Source organism: Pristis pectinata, chromosome 10 (genome assembly GCF_009764475.1).
Source record: "Pristis pectinata isolate sPriPec2 chromosome 10, sPriPec2.1.pri, whole genome shotgun sequence".
NCBI classification, from domain to species: Eukaryota; Metazoa; Chordata; class Chondrichthyes; order Rhinopristiformes; family Pristidae; genus Pristis; species Pristis pectinata.
In genome coordinates, this window is record NC_067414.1 from 1203337 (window position 1) to 1222347 (window position 19011).

Below are 19011 nucleotides of genomic sequence, written 5' to 3' on the forward strand. Positions count from 1 at the left end.
CTGACTGAAGGACTGATGGCCTTTTCCGGGACTTTCATGGGCTCCAAACAATGCAGGACCTTTACCCATCCATTTGAAGGGGATTTTAGGGCCAGAGGTCGTAGAGGTATACAGCAGGGAAACAGGCCCTTTGGCCCAACTCGTCTATTCTGACCAAGTTGTCAACCTGAGCTAGTCCCAATTGCCTGCGTTTGGCCCATATCCCTCTAAACCTTTCCTGTCCGAGTACCTGTCCAAATGTCTTTTAAATGTTGTTATTGTCCCTGCCTCTGCCCCACTTCCTCTGCCAGCTCGTTCTACACACCCACCACCCTCTGCCACTGCCTCTGCCAGCTCGTTCTACACACCCACCACCCTCTGCCTCTGCCAGCTCGTTCCACACACCCACCACCCTCTGCCACTTCCTCTGCCAGCTCGTTCCACACACCCACCACCCTCTGTGGAAAAGTTGCCCCTCAGATCTCCTTTCAATCTTTCCCCTCTCACCTTAAACCTGTGCCCTCTGGTTTTAGACTCCCCCACCCTGGAGAAATGACTGTGATCGTCCACATTATCCACGCCCCTCATGGTTTTATAAACTTCTGTAAGGTCACCCTCAGCCTCTGATGCTTCAGATAAAAGAACCCAAATTTAACAAACCTCCCCTGATAGTTCCTACCCTCCAACCCAGGCAACATCCTGTTCAACCTCTTCTGCACCCCCTCCAAAGCCTTCACATCCAGGATTTTCAACGAGCAGGAGTAAATGTGACTCATGATGAGAGCATAGATACAGAATATAGACCATTACAGTGCAGTGCAGGCCCTTCGGCCCACAATGCTGTGCTGACATTTTATCCTGCTCTAAGATTGATCTAACCCTTCCCTCCCACATAGCCCTCCATTTCTCTATCATTCATGTGTCTCTCTAAGAGTCTCTTAAATATCCTTAATGTATCTGCCCCCACAACCTCTGCCGGCAGTGCGTTCCACACACCCACCACTCTCTGTAAAAAAAAACTTACCCCTGACATCCCCCTTATACCTTCCTCCAATCACCTTAAAATTATGTCCCCTTGTGTGAGCCATTGTCGCCCTGGGAAAAAGTCTCTGACTGTCCACTCGATCTATGCCTCTTATCATCTTGTACACCTCTATCAAGTCACCTCTCATCCTCCTCCTCTCCAAAGAGAAAAGCCTGAACTTGCTCAGCCTATCCTCATAAGACATGCTCTCCAATCCAGGCAGCATCCTGGTAAATCTCCTCTGCACCCTCTCTAAAGCTTCCACATCCTTCCTATAATGAGGTGACCAGAACTGAACAAAATACTCAAGTGTGGTCTAACCAGAGTTCTATAGAGCTGCAACATCACCTCACAGCTCTTGAACTCAATACCCCAACTAATGAAGGCCAACACACTATATGCCCCCTTAACAACCCTATTGACCTGTGTGGCAACCTTGAGGGATCGATGGATGTGGACCCCAAGATCCCTTTGTTCGTTCACACTGCTGAGTCCTGCCATTAACCTTATATTCTGCCTTCAAATTCAATCGTCCAAAGTGTATCACTTCACAGTTATCCAGGTTGAACTCCATCTGCCACTTCTCAGCCCAGCTCTGCATTCTATGAATATCCTGTTGTAATCTGCAGCAACCTCCTACACTATCCACAACACCACCAACCTTTGTATCATCAGCAAACTTACTAACCCACCCTTCCACATCCTCATCCAAGTCATTTATAAAAATCACAAAGAGCAGGGGTCCCAGAACACCACTGGGACACCGACCTCCAGGCAGAATACGCTCCATCTACCACCACCCTCTACTATGAGTGAGCCAATTCTGAGTCCACACAGCCAAGTTTCCCTGGATCCCATATCTCCTCACCTTCTGAATGAGCCTTCCATGAGGAACCTTATCAAACACCTTACTAAAATCCATGTACACCACATCCACTGCTCTCCCTTCATCAATGTGCTTTGTCACATCCTCAAAGAATTCAATCAGGCTCGTGAGGCACGACCTGCCCCTCACAAAACCATGCTGACTGTCCCTAATCAGCCTATGCTTCTCCAAATGCCCATAAATCCTGTCTCTAAGAATCTTCTCCAGTAATTTGCCCACCACTGAAGTAAGGCTCACTGGTCTGCAGTTCCCAGGGTTATCCCTACTCTCTTTCTCAAACAAAGGAACAACATTTGCCACCCTCCAATCATCTGGCACCACTCCTGTGGCCAGTGAGGACGCAAAGATCATCGCCAAAGGCGCAGCAATCTCTTCCCTCGCTTCCCGTAATAACCTTGGATATATCCCATCAGGCCCAGGTGACTTATCTATCCTAATGTTTTTCAAAAGTTCCAGCACATCCTCTTCCCTCACGTCGAGCCTGTCATACACCATCCTCACAAATGTCAAGATCTCCCTCTCTGGTGAAGACTGAAGCAAAGTATTCATTAAGGACCTCCCGCGCCTCTTCCGACTCCAGGCACGTTTCCCCTTTTATACCTCACTCTAGTCATTCTCTTATTCTTCACATGCATGTAGAACACCTTGGCATTTTCCTTGATCTGACTCGCTAAGGACTTCTCATGCCCCCTTCTAGTTCTCCTGAGTCCATTCTAAGGCTCCGTCCTGGCTACCTTGTAACTCTCCAGGGCCCTGTCTGATCCATGCTTTCTAAGCCTTAGGTAAGCTTCTTTCTTCCTCTTGACAAGACATTCTACATCTTGTGTCAACCACGATTCCTTCACTCGACCATCCTTACCCTGCCTCGATAAGATAAGATATCTTTATTAGTCACATGTACATCGAAACACACAGTGAATTGCATCATTTGCGTAGAGTGTTCTGGGGGCAGCCTGCAAGTGTCGCCACGCTGCCGGTGCCAACATAACATGCCCACAACTCCCTAACCCATATGCCTTTGGAATGTGGGAGGAAACCGGAGCACCCGGAGGAAACCCACGCAGTCACGGGAAGAACGTACAAACTCCTTACAGACAGTGGCAGGAATTGAACCAAGGTTGCTAGCGCTGGACAGACCTATCAAGAAGCCCATGCAAGTATTCCTTAAACAACCTCCACATTTCCACTGTGCACTTCCCCAAGAACATCTGTTCCCAACTTATGCTCCCAAGTTCCTGCCTAATAGCATCATAATTCCTCCCCCCCCCAGTTAAATACTTTCCCATATTGTCTGCTCCTATCCCTCTCCAAGGCTATGGTAAAGGTCAAGGAGTTACCATCACTATCTCCAAAATGCTCTCCCATCGAGAGATCTGAAACCTGATCAGGCACATTGCCTAGTACCAGGTCCAGTGTGGCCTCTCCTCTAGTCGGCCTGTCCCATACTGTGTCAGGAATCCTTCCTGTACACACCAAACTCCGTCCCATCTATCCCCTTTACACTAAGGAGGTGCCAATCAATATTAGGGAAGGTGAAATCACCCAGGACAACAATCCTGTTATGTTTGCGCCTCTCCAAAATCCCGATCTGCTCCTCAGTGTCTCTGCTGCTATTGGGGGGGTCTGTAGAATACTCCCAGTAGAGTGATCACTCCCTTCCTGTTTCTGACTTCCACACACACTGACGCAGTGGACAATCCCTCCAGGACGTCCTCCCTTTCTGCAGCTGTGACACTGTCCCTGATCAGCAAAGCCACTCCCCCACCGCTTTTACCTCCGTCTCTGTCCCCGGAATATCCAGCAGCCATTCCTGCCCTTGTGGCAGCCAAGTCTCTGTCACGGCCACTACGTCACGGTTCCATGTACTTACCCATGCTCTAAGTTCATCAGCCTTGTTCCTGATACTTCTCGCATTAAAGTGGACATACTGAGGTGCTGATTTAGTGCGCTACATCCTTCCTACAGCAGCGAATAGAACTGCACACAATAGTCCAAGAGCCGTCTCCCCAACATCTTGTGTCGCTGTGACAGGAAGTCCCAACTCCTGTACTGGAGTGGGTGGGGGGGGGTAGAGGCAAGGGCAGGGAGGTGGTGGGGGCAGGGGGTGCAAGTGGGGGGAGGTGGTGGGGCAAGGGGGCAGGGGGGAGGTGGTGGGGGCAGGGGGTGCAAGTGGGGGGGAGGTGGTGGGGGTGGGGGGCAGGGGGGAGGTGGTGGGGGCAGGGGGTGCAAGTGGGGGGGAGGTGGTGGGGGTGGGGTTGGGGGGGCATTCATTTAAATTCCACTAATATTTTAAATGCGATTTTAAAAAATATATATTTATTCCTTTTCAGAGCTCAGCCCTGCGAGTTGACAAAGTCGTGCACAGTGTCTGTCAAAGGCTGCCTGTGGTTTTATGGATGGACAGATTGTTCCAGGACCTGCCCTTTCCTGGCCACTTGGTTGCAGTGAAGTCTGGACCAGTGCATTCAGTGTTCTGGACCTTGAGGAGGTCGTTGTGGGGAACAGAAGAACATGGGCCACAAGAGAACACGCATGGTTCAAGAGAATGCAGACTGCTTCTAAATAAGCTGCACATAGAATTCCATCAAATCACAATGTTCCTACAGTTGGTGACGCTTTCTCCAAACCTCCCGCTGAAATGATCTAAAGGACCATGTGCAGGTCACTGCTCGTATTGCTAGGAAGCAGGGTCGAGCACACCCCCCTGTCTGTATCAGTGGTGCTGAGGTGGAGATGGTTTAGAGTTTTAAGTTCCTTGGTGTAAATATCACCAACAACTTGTCCTGGTCCAACCATGTAGATGCCATGACCAAGAAAGCTCACCAGTGTCTCTACTTCCACAGAAAGCTAAGGAAATTTGGCATGTGCCCGATGACCCTCACTGACTTTTACAGATGCACCATAGAAAGCATCCATCACGGCTCGGTACGGCAACTGCTCTGCCCAAGACTGCAAGAAATTGCAGGGAGTTGTGGACACAGCCCAGTCCATCACGGAAACCAGCCTCCCCTCCGTGGAATCTGTCTACACCTCCTGCTGCATTGGGAAAACAGCCAACATAATCAAAAACCCAGATACAAAAGCTTGAGAATGAGCACCTCCGGGCTCAAGGACGGCTTCTATCCAGCTGCTATCAGACTCTTGAAAGGACCTCCTATATGATAAAGGTGAACTCTTGATCTCTCAATCTACCTCGTTGTGGCCCTTAAACCTTATTGTCTGCCTGCACTGCACTTTCTCTGTAACTGTAACACTATATTCTGCATTCTGTTTTCCTTTGTACTACCTCGATGTACTTAGGTATGGAATGATCTGTCTGGAGGCACGTAAACAAAAGCTTTTCACTGTATCTCGGTACACGTGACAATAATAAACCAATTACCAGGAAGAGTTGACCAAAACAAATCTTGTGCAACCAGGCCAGTAACCTAACGTTGTTAAACTTTGGCTGATTGGATTTCACCATTCCTTCAGAAGGGTCAGGTTAGGAGCTAAATGAGAGCAAAACATTTGAGTGCATTAATTACTACTCAAGATGAGTTCTGAGTTCAGGTTTGTTTAAAGGAGGGTTGGGAAGGGGCATCTTCTGGTAGATGATCTAGTTTCATTGTATCCCAGCTGGTCCTAAACAGACAGATCTTTGCAGAATGGGGGTGCAACCTGCACAACTACTCTAGGCAGTGTTGATGCTGGCGTGTTGGGCCAGGAGTGTCCATGGAAATCCATGGCCTGACTGTGCATGATCTCACACTCTGCCCCGAATCATCACCCACGTGTCACCACTGAACTGAGCTTGGTGACAGTTTCTCTCTCCTGCTCCATGGAATGAGATGGTGGGCCCTGGGTGGTGAATGAAGTGGTGTGCGGAGGTAAAGATCTGGAACCTTTACTGCCTGTCCTGGCAGATGTTTATTTCAGGAGCAATAAACATCTTATCTCATGCTCACTGAAAGGTTCCACTTTGGGGATTTGGTTCAAGTACTTCTATAGAACAGAGAACATTACAGCACATAACAGGCCCTGTAATTTTGCTAAAATATAGGATGGCAGAAAGGTTTTGTCAGAGAGGGACGGAGGGATGTTTATGCCTGATTTGATCAAAGTCTTCAGTTTTTCGGGGAGAACTAATAGATCAGATTGAGCTCGTGTCTGCTGGTCAGTGAGGCTAGGATTAGGGGGCAGGGATGACAGAGGCCTTTCCAGAGTGAAGTTACAAACTGTTCTAGGCACTGTTGTTAATGTTTGGTATTGTCATCTGTTGATGGTGGCTGATGCAATGTCAACTCTTAACTTTAAATCTGAAATGATTAGATTTGTATTATTCAAGGACTGGGGCCTTAGTTACAGCCATGCATGTGTGTGACTGACACGGTTCAGTGCAGAAGGGGTGACTTTTTACAATTGCACTATCCAGCAGATGGCGCTCAGAGGTCAGGGACCAGCTCACACCCGGACTCCATCAGAACCCCGTTTATTTTATTTACAGCGGGGTAACAGGCCCTTCTGGCCCAACGAGTCCGCGCCACCCATTTTAAACCCCAAATTAACCTACCCGTACGTCTTTAGAATATGGGAGGAAACCAGAGCACCCGGAGGAAACCCACGCAGACACGGGGAGAACGTACAAACTCCTTACAGACAGTGACGGGAATCAAACCCCGATCATTGGCGCTGTAATAGCATTGCGCTAACTGCTACACTACCGTGCCTCCCCGTTATCACTGACGTATGACATGGAATTTGTTGTTTTGTGGCAGCAGTACAGTGCAAAGACATCAAATTAATATCAATTACAAAATAAATAAATAGTGCAAAGAAAAAGGAAAAACCACTGAATGTGAATTGCACAACTTTGTAAATCTGACCACCAGAATTTAGTGTCGGAGTCTCAGGCAGAGGCCTGTCGTGGAGAACGCTTCCACACCCAGCATCAATGTTTATAAAGTCTTTCTGACCTCTCGTGAACTTATCTTGTACATTATTTTAATTTGTGAATGTACAAATGTTGGGATAAACATTTGGGCTAAAGGTGTCAGAACTAAAGTAAATCAGAGTCAAAGCATTGCCGAGGGATATTCTAACAATTAAGTCATCCAAAGGACCCCACAGCCTTTCATCACGACATCGAACTGTTCCTTAAATGATTGTGATGTTTTTGTCTCCTGTGCATCACACAAAGTGAACCTTGGAGCATGGTGACTCGTGGCAAACTGCTTTGTACCACTCTTTTAAATCTAAAGACTATGGTATTGGTATTGGTTTATTATTGTCACTTGTACTGAGGTACAGTGAAAAACTTGTCTTACACACCGATCGTACAGGTCAATTCATTACACGGTGCAGTTACATTGAGTCAGTACAGAGTGCGTTGATGTAGTACAGGTAAAAACAATAACAGTACAGAGTAAAGTGTCACAGCTACAGAGAAAGTGCAGTGCAATAAGATGCAAGGTCTCTTAAGAATTAATCTAAGAATGCCTCTAAGAATTACTAATAATGTTCTTTCAAATACTTGTTATGACCTTACACCTTATTGCACTGCACTTGCTCTGTAACTGTGACACTTAATTCTGCATTCTGTATTGTTTTACCCTGTACTACCTCGATGCACTGTGTAATGAATTGACCTGTACGATCGGTATGCGAGACAAGTTTTTCACTGTACCTCGGTACAAGTGACAATAATAAACCAATTTACCAATTCCAGACAATTTTTCTGGTATCAAATCTAATTTGATTTAGGACTAAAACAGATAAAAAGGTGCTTAAAATGCATGCAGTCCTTGAAATAAGAACAGAACATAGAACACGACAGCACAGTACAGGCCCTTCGGCCCACAATGTTGTGCCAACATTTTATCCTGTACTAAGATCTATCTAACCCTTCCCTCCCACATAGCCCCCTATTTTTCTATCATTCATGTGTCTATCTAAGAGTCTCTTAAATGTCCCTAATGTATCTGCCCCCACAACCTCTGCCGGCAGTGCGCTCCACACACCCACCGCTCTCTGTGTATAAAACTTACCCCTGACATCCCCCTTATACCTTCCTCCAATCACTTTAAAATTATGCCCCCTTGTGTTAGCCATTGTCACCCTGGGAAAAAGTCTCTGACTGTCCACTCGATCTATGCCTCTTATCATCTTGTGCACCTCTATCAAGTCAGATAAAACCAGAGTAAAACCAGAAAATGCTGGAAACACTTAGCAGGTCAGGCAGCATCTGTAGAAGGAGAACCAGTGAATGTTTCAAGTCTGGGACTCTTCACTAGAATTGGGAAAGAGGATTGGTTAGTTTTATCAGGGGAGAAGGTGGGGGAAGGATGAGCAGAACAGAGGGACTATCTCTGATAGGGAGAGACCAAATAACTTCCTCTGGGCAGTGGGAGTAACGGTTGGGATCTGTTTCCATCTGTTGTCCTCTTTTTTCTTTCAGATTTCTACTATCTACAGTTTGTTTTGCTCTCAAAAAATGAAGTTTATGTCCAAAATGGGATGTATCCCAGGTTACTGGCAAAAAAAGGTGAAAATTGTGGAGATTCTGAGATGAGATAAGATGAGAGATGAGAGATCAGATATCTTTATTAGTCACATGTACATTGAAACACACAGTGAAATGCATCTTTTGCGTAAAGTGTTCTAGGGGCAGCCCACAAGTGTCACCACACTCCCGGCGCCAACATAACATGCCCACAGCTTCCTAACCCATATGTCTTTGGAATGTGGGAAGAAACCGGAGCACCCGGAGGAAACCCACGCAGACACGGGGAAAACGTACGAACTCCTTACGGACCACAGCCGGAATTGAACCCAGGTCACTGGTGCTGTAATAGCATCACACTAACTGCTACACTACTGTGCCTGCCCTAACATTACTGTGCCTGCCGTGCCCAGTCTTCCAATGGCCTGCGGGGCAGGGTACGGACTGGAGTAGGGCGGTTGACGAGGTCCTTCACGGGAGGTTTATCAGGAAGGTTGAGATGCACAGGATCCACGGTGATTTGGCCCTTTGGATTCAGAATTGGTTTGTCCGTAGAAGACAGAGGATAGTGGTCAATGGGACTCATTCTGACTGGAGGTCGACAACCAGTGGTTTTCCTCAGGGATCCAGACTGGGATCTCTGCTGTTCGTGATGTATATAAATGACCTGGATGAAAATGTCAGTGGGTGGGTTAGTGAGTTTGCAGACAACATAAAGATTGGTAGAAGTGTGGACAGTGAGGAAAGTGGTCAGAGGGTACAGCAGGATATCGATCATTTACAGATAGGGGCAGAGAAATGGCAGATGGAGTTTAATCCAGGCAAGTGTGAGGTGTTGCAATTTGGCAGGTCAAGTGTATGGGGAAAGTATACAGTTAATGACAGGATCCTTAACAGCATTGATGTACAGAGGGATCTTAGGGTCCAAGTCCATAACTCCCTGAAAGTGGCAACACAAGTACGTCTTGTTTGCCTTCACTGGTTGGGACATTGAGTTATAAGAGTCAGGAAGTAACATTGCAGCTATATAAAACTTTGGTTAGGCCACACTTAGAGCATGGAGTCATAGAGTGCTACAGCACAGAAACTGTGTGCAGTTCTGGTCGTCCCATTACAGGAAGGATGTGGAGGCTTTGGAAAGGGTGCAGAAGAGGTTCACCAGGAGACACAAGAGACTGCAGATGCTGGAATCTGGAGCAACAAACAATCTGCTGGAGGAACTCAGCAGGTCGAGCAGCATCTGTGGGGGGGACAGGAATTGTCGACATTTCAGGTTGAAATCCTGCATCAGGACTGAGAGTGGAGAGGGAGACGGCCAGGGGTTCACCAGGATGCTGCCTGGATTAGTGAGCATGTTCTACCAGGAGAGGTCGGACAAACTTGAGTTGTTTCCTCTGGAGTGACAGAGACTGAGGGGAGACCTGATAGAAGTTTATAAGATTATAAGAGGCACAGACAGGGCAGACAGTCAAAATATTTTTCCCAGGGTAGAAATGACAAATACTAGAGGTCATGCATTTAAGGTGAGAGGGGAAAGTTCAAAGGAGATGTGTGGGGCAGGTTTTTTTTACACAGAGAGTGGTGGGTGCCTGGAACGGGTTGCCAGGGGAGGTGGTGGAGGCAGATGGGGGCGTTTAAGAAGCTGTTAGAGAAACACAAAAATATGCAGGGAATGGGAGGATATGGACCATGTGCAGGCAGAAGGGATTTAGTTTAATTTGGCATCATGGTCAGCAGAGATATTGTGGGCCGAAGGGCCTGTTCCTGTGCTGTACTGTTCTGTGTTCTATTGGTGAATGCAAATATTAACCCTGTTCAGGAAAGAGGAATAGAATAGACATGGGAGTGAGGGGTCAATCAGCCTGGTACTGGGGCTGGGAAACACATTGAGAAGACTTTCTTAAACAAAAGATCTTTTTCACTCTGTTATTAGTGGAGTTGGTTACAAAAGTACTGGAGGTTATGCTGCATACTGGTTAAAACACAGCTGCAGATTGTGCACAATTCTGGGCAATGCATTTGGAAAAATGATGTGATTTGCTATCACAGTGTCAGGGCTGACTCTGTGAAAGCTGTGGTTGGTTTCTTAGGTCAGAGGAGATAGAGGAGAGAAACAGATTCCTGTGCCAATGGTAAATAAACACAGACTGAAGGTGACTGACGAAGAAGAGACAGCATTGGGTTTTTACACTAAATACATTGGTGTAATCTGGAACGCACCATCAGAAAGTGTGGTGGACACAGACTCACTAATAACATTCTAAAGGAACCGGATAAATACTCCAATGGAATAGACACATAATCACGAGAGTTTAGCAACACTATGACCACTTTGATCACTTTGCACTACAGTGTTAAAATTGCATCCTTTCTTGTAAAAATTGTGTTTATGTTTAAGTTTTTCTTGTGAATGCTGCTTATCTGATGCCGTGTGCCTGTGATGCTGCTGCAGGTAAGCTTTCATTGCACCCATGCACACATGGACTTGTGCAGAAACTCGACATTGACATTGACCTGGATTATTTGAATATTTGTAGCGAGCTGCAGGGCTGGAACAGGTTGAATGTCCCCCTGTGCAGTACCACATTAATTCCATGAAACTCATCAGCGTACCTTATTCTTTGTGAGCTTCGTTCCGAGGAAGTACCACAAAAAAACTTGGGTGAGGAGGCTTGCGCACAAGTCCTGGCCCCTGCCTACTTTCCATTTGGTAATGTAAGGGTGAGTAACTGGACTTGTTATCAACATAAGATTTCTTTATTAGTCACATGTACATCGAAACACAGTGAAACGCATCTTTTGCATTGAGTGTTCTGGGGGCAGCCCGCAAGTGTCGCCACGCTTCCGGCACCAACATAGCATGCCCACAACTTCCTAACCTGTACGTCTTTGGAATGTGGGAGGAAACCGGAGCACCCGGAGGAAACCCACACAGACATGGGGAGAACGTACAAACTCCTTACAGACAGCGGCAGAATTGAACCCAGGTCACTGGCACTGTAGAGTGTTACGTTAACCACTACGCTACCATGCCTGCCCTCTACACTACCAGAGAACACAAAACCAAATATTGTTCTTTGAGAAAAACTGAACGGACAAATCTCTAATTTTAATCAGTCTGCTTTTGTCCTCTGTTATTTAACTTGATGCAATGTTGCACATCAAACTTTCCTGTCTAGTCCCCAGAAGAGGTCCTTTCTGAGGTACCTTTTCTGGAGCTGAGGAGCCTGACATTAGAAGTTGTGACCTGTTCCTCAGTCTTTTGTTTCTTGCACTCAGTTTTGTCTTTATAGAGCCACTTTTGGCTGCGAACATCTCAGTTGTTTCCAGCCGACAGTGACATAGTGGTGGAGACTCTGTCTCACAGCTCCAGAGACCCGGGTTCAATCCTGACCTCCGGTGCTGTCTGTGTGGAGTTTGCACGTTCTCCCACACACAAAGCTGTGCTGACTGTCCATAGTGAGTCTTGTTCTGTCCAAATGCAGGTAGATCCTGTATCTCGGAATCACCTCATCCTTTCAAGACTGGGGACCTGAGGATGAATTTCTTCCCCCCAGAGTGGGGTTGGAATCTGGAACACCGCCTGAGGGGGTGGTGGAGACAGGTGACCCTCACAACATTTAAAAAGTATCGAGATGAACCCTTGAATAACTAGAACATAGAGCATAGAACACTACAGCACAGTACAGGCCTTTCGGCCCACGATGTTGTGCCGACATTTTATCCTGCTCTAAGATCTATCTGACCCTTTCCTCCCACATAGCCCCCCATTTCTCTATCATTCATGTGTCTATCTAAGAGTCCCTTAAATGTCCCTAATGTATCTGCCCTCACAACCTCTGCCAGTAGTGCGTTCCACACACCCACCACTCTCTGTGTAAAAAACTTACCCCTGACATCCCCCTTATACCTTCCTCGAATCACCTTAAAATTATGTCCCCTCGTGTTAGCCATTGTTGCCCTGGGAAAAAGTCTCTGACTGTCCACTCGATCTATGCCTCTTATCATCTTGTACACCTCTATCAAGTCACCTCTCATCCTCCTCCTCTCCAAAGAGAAAAGTCCTAACTCGCTCAACCTATCCTCATAAGACATGCTCTCCAATCCAGGCAGCATCCTGGTAAATCTCCTCTGCACCCTCTCTAAAGCTTCCACATCCTTCCTATAATGAGGCGACCAGAACTGAACACAATTTATAGGAGGGCTGGAAAATGTGTACGGACAGCATGGACATGTTGGCGGAAGGGCCTGACTCTGCCGTATGACTGTCAATGTACGACTAGAATCAGACCCCGAAATCAAAGGACTTCTAGGTGAGCATTGCCCGGCAGTGGGTCTCAGTCACAGATCAGGTACAGGCATGTCGTGCTGAATGGATTGCAACAGAACGTTCTATAATTCTGTAATTTTCCAACACCCAGTGACTTAGATTCAGGTTAGATTATTGTCATACACACCAGGGTGCAATGAAACTCCTTGCTGGTGTGAAGCTCACAGAGTGAACAGTGTACGTGGTGATAACAAATACAACAATAAATACAGCGACGAGCACAGAACAACAGGACGGTGCAGAGACTGTCGTGCGGTCTGAGGCAGTGCAGACACAAATGCTGAAGTGACAATAACGGAATAATGGAGAGAGGGAGAGTTCAGAGTCCGGGAACGTGGCAGCACCGCCGGGAAGGGGATGTGAGGGAGGTGACTGGTTCAGGAGTCTGACAGCAGTGGGGAAGAAGCTGTTCCTGAGTCTGGACGTCGGGGCTTTCAAGCTCCTGGATCTTCTCCCAGAAGGTCGAAGAGAATGACCAGGGAAAACAATAATCCAAATTACAGGACATTAATTTTCTCTAAACTCCCAGCTGAGGTGTCAGGGTAACACACAGTCACGGAGTCACAGAGTCACACAGCACAGAAACAGGCCCTTCGGCCCAACTCGTCCATGCCGACCATGGTGCCACCTAAGCCGGTCCCATTTGCCCGCATTTAACCCATATCCCTCTAAACCTTTCTGATCCACGTACCTGTCCGAATGTCTTCTAAATGTTGTAATTGTACCCGCCTCTGCCAGTTCCTCTAGCAGCTTGAATCATATACACACCCTGTGTGTTGAAAACTTGCCCCTCAGGTCCCCTTTAAATCCTTCCTCTCGCACTTTAAACCTGTCCCTTTGAGTTCGAGACTCCACTACCCTCAGTTATGTAAGTGACATCACTGGCAATGCTGGAATTTAATCTCCAAACCCATTGCCCCTGTACTGAGGAGGCACACTTGCTCGTGTAGTCCGTCTCATTGGTTTGTGTCTGGTGTGACCAGAATGGGGAAGGAGAACAAATGTCCCTCCCTCACGGTCATCAATGAACCAGATGAGTTTTATTTTGACAATCTGGTCACTTCTGGGTTATTATTACTGCCTTTTTTAATCGCATGATTTATTTAATTCCATGATTTTAAATTTCTCAACTGCCGCTGTGGAATTTGATCTAGTCTCTGGGTCAACAGTCCAAGCCCCTGGATGCTAGTTATGGTAAGTATGGTATGCTAGTTATGGTAGGTACACATGTGGTGAAGGTATGGATCTCAGCCAACCCTGCACTGTCCTCCTACACACTGTGGGTACTTGTTGTTCTGCAGTGTTGTCTAACTGGAGACCTACAGTATGTTGCATCAACACTCAAAGTGCTGGAGGAACTCACTAGGTCGGGCAGCAACTGTGGAGGGAAATGGACAGGCGACGTTTCGGGTCGAGACCCTTCCTGCAGACTGAAAGACAGAGGGGAGATAGTCGGTACAGAAGGATGAGGGGAAGGGTGGAGCAAGAGCCGGCATGTTGCATTGCCTATTTTAAGCCAAAAAAAGTAAATAAATCACTACCCATATAAGTCATGATATGCAATACTGTACATTTATATCAGATAAGATTTCTTTATTCGTTACACATACATGGAAACACACAGTGAAATGCATCTTTTGCGTAGAGTGTTCTGGGGGGCAGCCCGCAAGTGTCGCCACTCTTCAGACACCAACATAGCATGCCCACAACTTCCTAACCCGTCTGCCTTTGGAACGTGGGAGGAAACCAGAGCACCCGGAGGAAACCCACGCAGACACAGGGAGAACGTACAAACTCATTACAGACAGTGGCCAGAATTGAACCCGGGTCGCTGGCGCTGTAATAGTGTTACGCTAACCACGACACTACTGTGCCTGCCCCATGGAGACAGGTGGAATGTTGACCTTCATTGCCAGAGGGATTGAATTTAAGAGCAGGGAGGTTATGCTGCAACTGTACAGGGTACTGGTGAGGCTGCACATGGAGTACTGCGTGCAGTTCTGGTCTCCTTACCTGAGGAAAGATATACTGGTTTTGGAGGTGGTGCAGAGGAGGTTCACCAGGTTGATTCTGGAGATGAGGGGGTTAGCCTGTGAGGAGAGATTGAGTCGCCTGGGACTATACTCGCTGGAATTCAGAAGAATGAGAGGGGATCTTATAGAAACATATAAAATTATGAAAGGGAGAGATAAGATAGAGGCAGGAAGGTTGTTTCCACTCTTAGGTGAGACTAGAACTAGGGGACATAGTCTCAAGATTTGGGGCAGCAGGTTTAGGATGGAGATGAGGAGAAACTGCTTTTCCCCCAGAGAGTAGTGAATCTGTGGAACTCTCTGCCCAGGGAAGCAGTGGAGGCTACCTCATTAAATATATTTAAAAACGCAGTTTGATAGATTTTTGCACAGTTGGGGAATTAAGGGTTATGGGGAAAAGGCAGGTCGGTGGATCTGAGTCCACGGCCAGATCAGCCATGATCTCATTGAATGGTGGAGCAGGCTCGACGGGCCGGATGGCCTCCTTCTGCTCCTACTTCTTGTGCCGTGATGAGACAGAGGGTTCTGGACCTGGATGTTTGCTGAGAGCTGGAGGTACCAATTCTGCATTCATCACTGAGCCAGTGGCAGGGGACTGCGGGCGAGGACCCGTTCACCCACCACCTCCACACTCCCAGGGCATGGTCCCGTTCACCCACCACCCCCACACCTCCGGGAGCGTGGACCCACGTCTCCCTGTGACTGTCCTGTCCTATATCCCAACCCTCCACCTCCCCTACACTCTCCCCTCACCCCTACCTCTGCCCACACCTTCCCCTCCCCCACCTCACCCACCTAGCCAACCCCCTCCACCCCTTCCTCCCCGCCCCCCTTTGATTATGCCTTGAGTATAATCAAAGACCCCACCCACCCGGGTCATTCTCTCTTCTCTCCTCTTCCATCAGGTAGAAGATACAGGAGCCTGAGGACGTACCACCAGGCTCAAGGACAGCTTCTACCCCACAGTGATAAGACTATTGAACGGTTCCCTTATACGATGAGATGGACTCTGACCTCACGATCTACCTTGTTGTGACCTTGCACCTTATTGCACTGCACTTTCTCTGTAGCTGTGACACTTTACTCTGTACTGTTATTGTTTTTACCTGCACTACCTTAATGCACTCTGTACTAACCCAATGTAACTGCACTGTGTAATGAATTGACCTGTACGATCGGTTTGTAAGACAAGTTTTTCACTGTACCTCGGTACAAGTGACAATAATAAACCAATACCAATACCCCCCACCTTCCCCTTCTCCTCCTCCAACCCCATCACCACCTCCCCCTGCACATCCCCCACCCCTCTCCAACTACCCCTCCCCCACACCCCCATCCCCTCCACCTTCACCCCATCCACCCCCAACCCCCACCCCACACTCCAACCCCTCAACCCCACCCCCTCACACCCACCCTCACCCCCACCTACCTCACCCCCACCACGCTCACACCACCCCACCCCCCTTACCCCAACTCACCCAACCCTCCCTTTCACCCCAAACCCCCTAACCCCACCCCCAACACCAACCCCCTTACCCCACCTCAACCCCCCCACCCCCACACCCCAACCCCCCCACCCCCAACACCAACCCCCTTACCCCACCTCAACCCCACCACCCCCACACCCCAACCCCCCACCCCCCTAACCCCACCCCCAACACCAACCCCCTTACCCCCCCTCAACCCCAACCCCACCCCCCCCACCCCCCTAACCCCACCCCCAACACCAACCCCCTTACCCCACCTCAACCCCAACCCCACCCCCCCCCCCCCCCTAACCCCACCCCCAACACCAACCCCCTTACCCCAACCCCACCCCCCCCACCCCCCTAACCCCACCCCCCCCACCCCCCTAACCCCACCCCCAACACCAACCCCCTTACCCCAACCCCACCCCCCCCACCCCCCTAACCCCACCCCCCCCACCCCCCTAACCCCACCCCCAACACCAACCCCCTTACCCCACCACAACCCCCCCACCCCCACCCCCCTCACATCCCCCCCCCGGGACACCTCCGACCTCCCAGTTCGGCTCAATCGCCCTCTCGGGAAATGATTGACGTGTGGCTGAGCCAATGGGAGGCGGGTGCGGGCGGGGCCGGGGCCAGTCAGCGGCGGCGGGGGGCGGGCGCTGGGTCGGGGCTGAAGCGGCGGAGTTGGTTCGGGAGCCGGGAGGTCGGGTCGGGGCGGCGGCGCCGGGTGAGTGAGCGCGGGGTCCCGGGGTCCCCCCGCCCCGGGCCGGTCCCTGCGGGGTCCCACCGCCGGCTGACCGGTCCCCTCCACCCCGGGGACGGGTACTGGTGGGCTCTGTTCCAGAGGGAGGGGAGAGGAGGGAGGGAGGGAGGGATGTAGGTAGGTAGGTAGTGGAGGGAGGGAGTAGTGGAGGGAGGGAGGGAGAGGGTAGGGAGGGAGGGAGGGGGGGAGAGGGGAGGGGAGGGAAGGGAGGGAGGGAGGGGGGAGGGGAGGGAAGGGAGGGAGGGAGGGAGGGGGGAGAGGGGAGGGGAGGGAAGGGAGGGAGGGAGGGAGGGGGGGAGAGGGGAGGGGAGGGAAGGGAGGGAGGGAGGGGGGAGAGGAGGGAGGGAGGGAGGGGGGAGAGGAGGGAGGGAGGGGGGAGAGGAGGGAGGGAGGGAGGGGGGAGAGGAGGGAGGGAGGGAGGGGGGAGAGGAGGGAGGGAGGGAGGGGGAGAGGAGGGAGGGGGAGGGGAGGGAAGGGAGGGAGGGAGGGGGGAGAGGAGGGAGGGGGGAGAGGAGGGAGGGAGGGAGGGGGGAGAGGAGGGAGGGAGGGAGGGGGGAGAGGAGGGAGGGGGGAGAGGAGGGAGGGAGGGAGGGGGGAGAGGAGGGAGGGAGGGAGGGAGGGGGGAGAGGAGGGAGGGGGGAGAGGAGGGAGGGAGGGAGGGGGGAGAGGAGGGAGGGAGGGGGGGAGAGGAGGGAGGGAGGGAGAGGAGGGAGGGGGGAGAGGAGGGAGGGAGGGGGGAGAGGAGGGAGGGAGGGAGGGGGGAGAGGAGGGAGGGAGGGAGGGGGGAGAGGAGGGAGGGAGGGAGGGGGAGAGGAGGGAGGGAGGGGGGAGGGGAGGGAGGGAGGGGGGAGGGGAGGGAGGGGGGAGAGGAGGGAGGGAGGGGGGAGAGGAGGGAGGGAGGGAGGGGGGAGAGGAGGGAGGGGGGAGAGGAGGGAGGGGGGAGAGGAGGGAGGGAGGGAGGGGGAGAGGAGGGAGGGAGGGAGGGGGGAGAGGAGGGAGGGAGGGAGGGGGGAGAGGAGGGAGGGAGGGAGGGGGGAGAGGAGGGAGGGAGGGAGGGGGGAGAGGAGGGAGGGAGGGAGGGGGGAGAGGAGGGAGGGAGGGAGGAGGGAGGGAGGGGGGAGAGGAGGGAGGGAGGGAGGGGGGAGAGGAGGGAGGGAGGGGGGAGAGGAGGGAGGGAGGGAGGGGGGAGAGGAGGGAGGGAGGGAGGGGGGAGAGGAGGGAGGGAGGGGGGAGAGGAGGGAGGGGGGGACAGGGGAGAGGGGGAGGGAGGGCGAGGGGGAGAGGAGGGAGGGAGGGAGGAGGCGAGGCGCAGATGAGGGAGGGAGGGTGAGGGGGAGAGGAGGGAGGGGGGAGGGAGAGGAGGGAGGGGGGAGGGAGAGGAGGGAGAGGAGGGAGGGAGGAGGGAGGGAGGGGGGAGGGAGAGGAGGTAGGGAGGGAGGGGGGGAGAGGAGGTAGGGAGGGAGGGGAGTTAGGGAGAGGAGGGAGGGAGGGGGGAGGGAGGGAGAGGAGGGAGGGAGGAGGGAGGGAGGGGGGAGGGAGAGGAGGGAGGGAGGGGGGGAGAGGAGGTAGGGAGGGAGGGGAGTTAGGGAGGGGGGGAGGGGGGGGAGGGGGGGGAGGGAGGGGGGAGGGGGGGAGGGAGGGGGGAGGGAGGGGGAGGGAGATGAGGTAGGGAGGGAGGGGGGAGGGAGAGGAGGTAGGGAGGGAGGGGATGGGGAGAGGAGGTAGGGAGGGGGGAGAGGAAGGAGGGAGGGAGGGGGGAGGGAGAGGAGGGAGGGAGGGAGAGGAGGTAGGGAGGGAGGGGATGGGGAGAGGAGGTAGGGAGGGAGGGGATGGGGAGAGGAGGTAGGGAGGGGGGAGGGAGAGGTAGGGAGGGAGGGGGAGGGAGAGGAGGTAGGGAGGGAGGGGGAGGGAGAGGAGGTAGGGAGGGAGGGGGAGGGAGAGGAGGTAGGGAGGGAGGGGGGAGGGAGAGGAGGTAGGGAGGGAGGGGGAGGGAGAGGAGGGGGAGGGAGAGGAGGTAGGGAGGGGGGAGGAGAGGAGGTAGGG

At 51.4% G+C, this 19011-nt stretch overlaps 1 protein-coding gene across 1 annotated transcript in view; it reads left to right on the forward strand.

Moving 5' to 3' along the window:
• Positions 1–16870: 16870 nt before the first annotated feature.
• The window catches only part of arhgef10 (Rho guanine nucleotide exchange factor (GEF) 10), a 243031-nt gene continuing 240890 nt past the window's right edge, over positions 16871–19011 (forward strand). Inside the window, exon 1 of the mRNA XM_052024835.1 lies at positions 16871–16932. The gene's annotated coding sequence lies outside the window, so the exon portion shown is untranslated. The remainder of the gene's footprint in view (positions 16933–19011) is intronic.